Raw genomic sequence first — 9412 nt, 5'->3', positions numbered from 1 at the left:
TGTCGTTTGGAATTGATTCTCATGTAAAGTCCATCTGGATTGTTACTTTTTTCCTTTATATTTTGTAAATTAATTTTTATAGTTTAAAGTGCATTTTAGTTAGAGGCACATTTGTAAACAAAATAAGATGAATCACAATTTAATTTTGCCTGCATTATAACTTGTAAGTAGTTGAGTTTTTGGGGAATTAAAAAGATATATGTGAACAGTATTAGATAACTGAAATTGGAGCTAGAATTCGAATCAATCAAATAAGTTTAAGGTGAAAACCTATCTATACAAATTTGGTTGTGATTTTAAAACTTAAGATCATTTGTAGAACACCTCACTCTTACAGAATCATATGAAGCATTGTCAATGTGAATAATGGAAACACATCTTGAGTCTTAGATATTATACTCCTCTTGAATGTTTACAAAATCATAAAAACTTGGACACTCTCCAAACCTATTGCTCGTCACAACATTGTAGAATAAGGTTGTGACACTTTGCCACACCCATTTGAATGCACACCCTTGTGCATATAGTACTTGTAACTGCCCACTACACAATCTTTCGAGTATTCAACTCATGGCACAACCTAGTGGTTCCAAATTAGAACATCAATTCCTTCGGACAAGATTTAGTTATTGTGTGAATTCGTGATGATACTCTTGAAAGAGAAGCTACTTTTTTCATTAATGACTAAAGGGATGTCAATTATCTTTAGATTTAAATACATTATCGTATTACAACACCCTTGGAAAATAGTTACTTCTATCTTGTGGCACACAATACCCCTCCATACATCCACCCCAAGCATTGGTATTGAACTTTGCATATTGTCTATTCTCAATATCACTTGTTGCACTCTAGTATCAACTTTCCACCACTAGTTGTACCCAACGTTTGGCTTAGCACTCTCTAATGTATTATTGCAAGTATATGTGATATCTCTTACACTCTCCATACTTGCTACTTTTATCATAACATTATGGAATAAGGTCGAGGCACTGGGCTTTCCTATTGAAACCCCAATTTTATTTCACATCTCTAATAGTTTTACTATTGCATTAATTCAATTTGAAAAAAGAAAGATAAAAAAAATTATAAAATAAAAAATATTTCAGTTTTCATGGATAAAATTTATGAAAACAAGTCAAATATAAATCATGAAAATCATATCACAGTATCAATGAAAATCCATGTTAATGTCTCTAAACTGATAAATATAGCATTATTAAAAGCTTATGGAAATTGTGGAAAGAATCTTTGGACAAAAAAATTAGAAATAATTCTGGAAGCAACTGATTTTGACCTTATTCTAATAGCGTAATTTGTAGTTGTGCTGTCACAAGAATGTCAGCACCCTTGTGAGATGAATTTGCTTCCTGAGAAAGTGAAAATAACAAGTGAAGAAGAAATAACAGAGGAATTGGTGGCTAATACATTGAGAAGAAGCCTGAGATTCTATTCAACTCTTCAAACTGAGGATGGCTTCTGGCCTGGCGATTATGGTGGCCCTTTGTTTCTTCTTCCTGCCTTGGTATGCTTGCTATTAGACATATTTATTTTGTCTTTATATTCCCTTATTTTGTTCTATTTTCATTCTAACGTATAGGTTCATAGGAAAATCCTTGGATTACGTTTATTTTTTTTGAAAAGGCAGGAAAATTTTGGAAATGGGTGCCTTTTGTAGAGATGGCTAACCAGCCTTTCCTTATATTTAATTTTAGCAATAATATTCTCCATGCTACTTTTTTTTTCAAATTTTTTTTCAAATTTTAAATAATCTTTTAATTAGTTGATTGTAATGATATATTATTTTGATAATTTATTATTTATTATTAATATTACTTTTTTATTTATAAATAATAAAATATTACAATAACTTCTATTACCAATAATGATATGATAGGTATTATAAGAATAAATTTTATTATCAAATTCACTTTATATATTAAAAAATTATTAAGGTAATTTTGATTTTGTTAAAATTATATTTTTACATATTAATTTTTTAAGGTAAAAATACCTTCTTTTTTAATTAACATAACAAGTAATACGAAATATATTTTTGAATAATTATACCCAAAAATATTTAAATAAAATACTGTTTTAGTTTTATTTTATTATATCTAAATAAACACAATAATTATTTATACCTACCAATTTTTATTAAACTAATATAAATTTAGATCCAATACTCTTTAAGATAATCTATTTTATTTTTTTAAATAAAAAGTTACCCCAACTATCTTAACATGAAATAATTAGATGAGCGAATATAAAAAGTTAATTGAATAAATATTGAATTAAAATAAAGAGTATGACATTGTGTTGTCGGATTAATCCAATAATCTATGTCAAGTTTTTCATTAAAGGACACTTAAACAAATTGGAATCAAGAGAAAAGAAGTATTCTTTGATTCTTATCTTATCGAATCAGAAACTAATTTGTTGTTATGTGACAAAAGGCATCCATCCCGCATGCAGAGAGAGCTAGATCACAACCATCTCATGATAAATAAAAGGCCAAAAGACTTCTTCCTACCCAAGGTATAGTGAAATCCCAAACTCCCACCTTCCAGCTTTCAAAAACCCAAATACTCGCTTATTACCAAATTTTTATTAAAAATCTTAGTTAGAGTTAAGGGTAAAACCATTATTTATAAAAAAAATTAAAGTTTTATCACATTTTCCTTTCCCATATTTAAAAACTTACATTTTCCCCCACACAAAGTCTGAAAAGTGACAAAAACCCTCTAGGTTTGTTCCTCTTTCTCCGGCACTGATTTATCCTTCTTTGACCATCAGTTGTCCTCTCTCCCTCCTTATCTCTCCCTCCGGTTTCTCTCACTTGCCTCTTTGACCATCTTCGGTCAAAGACGAAGATGATCGGTCTTCATCTAAGATGAAAAGGATGAGTCTTCATTTGAAAGATGAAGACGACGTGTCATCATCTTAGACAAAGACCGTCTGTCTTCATCTCCAACAAAAAATGATTGGAGAGGCAAAGGAGAGAGACCAGAAGAGAGATAAGGGGTGAGGGAGGACAAGCAACAACTGAGGAAGGAGAAATCTATGCCAAAGGAAGAGGAACAAACCCCAAGGGGGGTTTTTGCACTTTTCAAACTTTGGTTGGCGAAAATATAAGTTTGTATGTATGGGGGAGGAAAATGTAATAAAATTTTAATTTTTTTAATAAATAACGATTTTACCCCTAATCTTAAATGAGATTTTTTTACAGAAATTTGGTTATAAGTGGGTGTTTAGGTTTTTGAAAGTTAGAGGATGGAGTTGGGATTTCACTATACCTTAGGTGGGAATAAGTCCTTTGGCCTAAATAAAATTCTATTCCTTTTCAAAATTTATCCTTGCCCCACATTGTCACGCCCACAAACTTAGTTTATTTATTGTACAATTATAAATATTTAATTGCATATATGAATATTTATTTCTAATGAAATTGAGTGGATGATGGCAAGATTACTAAATCAATGAATTTGAGCTTTCGGAAGTTGTGGAAAGAATCTTTGGACAAAAAAATTAGAAATAATTCTGGAAGCAACTGATTTTGACCTTATTCTAATAGCGTAATTTGTAGTTGTGCTGTCACAAGAATGTCTATAAATTGTTCTTTACGCATAACTTAGAAAGTAGAGAAATAATAAAATAAAAATAATGTGGAAGCTGAAGATTTCAGAAGGAAATGATGGATGTGTTAAAAGTGTAAACAATCACACCAGCAGACAGTTCTGGGAATTTAAACCAGAGCTTTGAACACCTGAAGAAAAAGCACAAGTTGAAATTCTTCGGAAGCACTTCACCAAAAATCGCTTTCAACAAAAGCATAGTTCTGATCTTATTATGAGACTTCAGGTAAATTCATTATATTTAGATTATAGTTATATATTTTTTGAAGGTGATTTTGAAGTTTTTTATTTTTATAGTTTGCAAAGGAGAGTCCATGTGAGATGAATTTGCTTCCTGTGAAAGTGAAAATAACAAGTGAAGAAGAAATAACAGAGGAATTGGTGGCTAATACATTGAGAAGAAGCCTGAGATTCTATTCAACTCTTCAAACTGAGGATGGCTTCTGGCCTGGCGATTATAGTGGCCCTTTGTTTCTTCTTCCTGCCTTGGTATGCTTGCTAATAGACATATTTATTTTATCTTTATATTCCCTTATTTTGTTCTATTTTCATTCTAACGTATAGGTTCATAGGAAAATCCTTGGATTATGTTTATTATTTTTGAAAAGGCAGGAAAATTTTGGAAATGGGTGCCTTTTGTTGAGATGGCTAACCAGCCTTTCCTTATATTTAATTTTAGCAATAATATTCTCCATGCTACTTTTTTTTTCAATTTTTTTTTCTAATTTTAAATAATCTTTTAATTAGTTGATTGTAATAATATATTATTTTAATAATTTATTATTTATTATTAATATTACTTTTTTATTTATAAATAATAAAATATTACAGTAACTTCTATTACCAATAATGATATGATAGGTATTATAAGAATAAATTTTATTATCAAATTCACTTTATATATTAAAAAATTATTAAGGTAATTTTGATTTTGTTAAAATTATATTTTTACTTATTAATTTTTTAAGGTAAAAATACCTTCTTTTTTAATTAACATAACAAGTAATACAAAATATATTTTTGAATAATTATACCCAAAAATATTTAAATAAAATACTATTTTGGTTTTATTTTATTATATCTAAATTAACACAATAATTATTTATACTTACCAATTTTTATTAGACTAATATAGATTTATATCCAATAATCTTTAAAATAATCTATTTTATTTTTTTAAATAAAAGATTACCCCAACTATCTTAACGTGAAATAATTAGATGAGCGAATGTAAAAAGTGAATTGAATAAATATTGAATTAAAATAAAGAGTATGACAGTGAAAGTGTATTGTCTGATTAATCCAATAATCTATGTCAAGTTTTTCATTAAAGGACACTTAAACAAGTTGGATTCAAGAGGAAAGAAGTATTCTTTGATTCTTATCTTATCGAATCAGAAACTAATTTGTTGTTATGTGACAAAAGGCATCCATCCCGCATGCAGAGAGAGGCAGATCACAACCATCTCATGATAAATAAAAGGCCAAAAGACTTATTCCTACCCAAGGTATAGTGAAATCCCAAACTCCCACATTCCAGCTTTCAAAAACCCAAACACTCACTTATTACCAAATTTTTATTAAATATCTCAGTTAGAGTTAAGGGTAAAACCATTATTTATTAAAAAAATTAAAGTTTTATCACATTTTCCTTTCTCATATTTAAAAACTTACATTTTCCCCCACGCAAAGTTTGGAAAGTGACAAAAACCCTTTAGGGTTTGTTCTTCTTCCTCTGACATTGATTTCTCCTTCTTCGGCCATCAGTTGTCCTCTCTCCCTCCTTATCTCTCCCTTCGGTCTCTCTCACTTGCCTCTTTGACCATCTTCGGTCAAAGACGAAGATGATCGGTCTTCATCTGAGATGAAAAGGATGAGTCTTTATCTGAAAGACGAAGACGACGCGTCATCATCTTAGACAAAGATCGTCCGTCTTCATCTTTGGAAGGAGATGCTACGCTATTTGTATAACCATCAGGTATTTATTTGTTAATTTCTTTCAGATTTTTTTGATCAAGCGGTATATAATTCAACTTATTGAATAAAAATATTGTAGAATAAAAGATGGGGGTGGGGGATTACATATAGAAGGATGCAGCACAATGTTTTGTACAACACTCTCCTATGTGGCTCTAAGATTGCTTGGAGAAGAAATAGATGGTGGCGATGGCGCCATGGAGAAAGCTCGAAAGTGGATCATTGATCCGGGTGGTGTTACTTGATTCCATCTTGGGAAAAGATGAGGCTTTCGGTTTGTTTTAATTATTTTTATTTTTTCTTTTCTCATAATAATTCAACAATATTATAATAGTTTGTTTGAATTAAAAAATCATTGATATACATGTTAGATACTTGGTGTATATGAGTGGAATGGTAACAATTTTTTACTCCCAGAGATGTGGGTTGTGCTTGAGTTTGTTCCCATTCATCTAAGACGGATGTGGTGTCACAGTCGAATAACATATTTGGCAATGTCATATTTGTATGGCAAGAGATTTATGGGACCAATTAATCTTCTTATAATTTCTCTTAGAAGAGAGATTTACACTCTTTCTTATCACAATATTGATTGGGACCAAGTCAGAAATCAATATGCCAAAGTACGTATTTATCTTTATCTCTATCTCTCACTATTTTTTACCTACCTATATCATTATTAAATATAAATCATCAATATTTATATCTATGAATGTCACCTTCATATTATACTATTTTTTTGTTTTTATCTCTATTTCTACCTTTATTGTATTATATGCATGCTCATTCATATATTAATAAAATAATTGAACACTAAATCTAATTATATTTAAGATTTAAAGGGTAAAATCAAATACACAACGACTACTATTCCATTTCAACTCATATTGTTTTTCTCATTCAACCACATATTTTTTAATTAAGTGGAATTGCAATACTACTTATCTAATTTTTATATAGTTCAATTAAACTATAGCTCTACCTAGAAGTCTTCTTGTTTACAATTCATTACTAATTGAAGTATTTGCATATTTGATTATTAGGAGGACCTTTACTACCCTCACCCAATGATGCAAGACATAATATGGAGTTGTATTGACAAGTTTGTGGAACCTCTTCTAATGAAATGGCCTATGCGTAAGTTGATGAGAGAAGCTGCTCTCAAAACAGTAATCAAACACATCCACCATGAAGATGAAACCACTCAATATATATGCCTTGGACCTGTTAATAAAATACTCAACATGGTGTGTTGTTGGGTGGCGGACCCTGATTCTCTAGCTTTTAAGCTTCAACTTCCGAGAATTAAAGACTATCTTTGGATAGCTGAAGATGGAATGAAAATGCAAGGCTACAATGGATCTCAATTCTGGGATGTTGCTTTTACTGTTCAAGCCATCCTCTCTACTAATCTTCTTCATTCAGAATATGCTGCTTCGTCCATGCTTAAGAAAGCACACAATTTCATCAAAGCCACTCAAGTATGTGAAAGGTTTCATTATAAATAATGTGTCAGCATAATCAAAATAATAAAGCTATGTTTACCAACTTTGAGTAGGATGAAGAAACACTCAATCACACAATGACATATGGTTGTATATCTATTTATATACACAAAATAGATATGCATAGTATTACTCTAATAAAAATTCATAGTAATTTGTTTATAGTTTATGTATGTGTGTATATATATATATATATATATATATATATATATATATATATATATATATTTCAATTGAAAACTAATATATTTTGAATCTAATGGATATGTGTAGTATTATTCTAATAAAAATTCATAGTAATTTGTTTATAGTTTATGTATGTCTTATTTTTCAATTTAAATTAGGTTCAAGCAGATAGCTCAAATGATGTGAGTTATTGGTATCGTCACATTTCTAAGGAGGGATGGTCATTCTCTACTCCAGATAATGGTTGGCCTGCATCAAATTGCACTGCTGAGGGATTAAAGGTACTATAATTCAACTTAATTTTTAATTATGTATTTTAATTCATTTATTTTGAAGTTTTAAACCAAGGTTAAAATATTCATCACAGGCAACAATCTTGTTGTCACAAATGCCTTCTAATATTGTGGGAGAAGCAATACCAGTAAATCAATTATACGACGCTGTTAATGTGATTTTATCCTTACAAGTATTTAAGAATGTGAATGATGAATTAATATATAAGCAAAAACTAACTAATGGAATTTTGTATGCATTCTAACAGAACAAAAATGGAGGTTTTACGTCATATGAACTCACAAGATCTTATGCATGGCTGGAGGTATGTAATTCATAAATATAAATTAATCTCTCCTTGGATTAATCAAATTAAATTATTTAAATTTTAACTGCAGCAAAATATTATATGCTTTTATTCTGTCTTCCTTAGATCATCAATCTGGCTAAAATATTTGGAGATATTATGATAGATTATCAATAAGATCCTGCAACTCAATATAGTTATCAATGAATGGTGATCGACATAACATGCTCAAGGGGATCTTGAACTATATCCTAAGCAAGATGCTTGAAAGACCAGCAAGATGTTTTGTTAGAGGCCAATCTTAGTCTATGTCTAAATTCAGTTCGTATTTAAACACTATCAGTTTGATAGATAACTTATGAGTTACATGCATATAGAGATTGATTTGAACCTAGAGATGGGGATTATTTGATGATAATTCAAGTGTGTTAGGAAAGAGAGAATTCGATTGATTGTGTTTTGACCAAGGAAAACCGTGATGTGTATGGTACCAACTAGCACCATGCAAATTATAAAAGACATGGCATGGCTGGACTAATTTTGTCCAGCTGTACAAGGCCAAAGTGCATGTTAGGTGGCACAATTGTGTGCCACCTGTGCATGCCTTAAAAATATGTCAAGCGCAATTGTGTACCACCTATGCATGCCTTAAAAATATGTCAAGCGACTCACTTGTGTGCCATTCCTACATGTTATGAAACTTGTCGACTGTGCATGTTTACATGCTAGTTGTGCATATGTGTTGATGGTGTCTTGTTTGGATGAAATTCTTATTGTACTCAGACACTTGCACATATTTAAGACACATTATAATTAAAGAAAAAAATGAGACTATAAACACAAAAGAAACCGTAGTTGTAGGTTTTTTTATTTTCACTCCTTCTTGTGAACACAAATAATCCAATAAAGAAGCCTAGCAACATTCTCTTTGGATTGCCTCTTATGTGTTCATGTTCTGCATGGATACCAAGGCACTATCTCTTGAGGTTGGATAACGTTCAGACTCAAGCTATGTAAAGATTCAAAGGAGTAACAAGTGTTGGTATAAAATCTAAAATACCCTATGTGTGTTTTGTATGTTCATGATTATACGTCTAAAATGTGTATACTAGTGGTGTGTTGTCGTAGGCAACCAAAAATTAAAACCTATACTTCTAAAAATATAATGTGATAGTGCAAGTAAAGGATCGTCCCACGAAGAGTGTCTAATCTAATTTCTATGCTAACGTGAATAAGATTAAAGAGAGTGAGTTTGTTTATAACGAAATAAAAGTAAAGAAACAACTAAAAAGCAAATTAAATTAATTATCAAAATTAATGAGAAAACACGCCTTGGTCCAAGTCAACATTCACCATCAGAACCTCAACAACTGATCATTGATGCACGAATAGATTTATTCATACTTTAAATATTCACCGTTGGAATTACTTTCCTATCTCTCCTTAGTCATAGTTAATTAGAAGCAAACGATCTACTTAACCCTAACTGTCAAACAACCTAAGTCAAGCACTATAGATTTAATTTGAGA

General features: G+C 30.4%; 1 pseudogene; it reads left to right on the top strand.

The window, feature by feature from the left end:
* Positions 1–3663: 3663 nt before the first annotated feature.
* On the top strand, positions 3664–8301 carry LOC123193872 (annotated as a pseudogene).
* Positions 8302–9412: the final 1111 nt, after the last annotated feature.

Source organism: Mangifera indica, chromosome 13 (assembly GCF_011075055.1).
Source record: "Mangifera indica cultivar Alphonso chromosome 13, CATAS_Mindica_2.1, whole genome shotgun sequence".
Taxonomy (NCBI): domain Eukaryota; kingdom Viridiplantae; phylum Streptophyta; class Magnoliopsida; order Sapindales; family Anacardiaceae; genus Mangifera; species Mangifera indica.
This window is presented reverse-complemented; position numbering and strand designations above follow the sequence as displayed.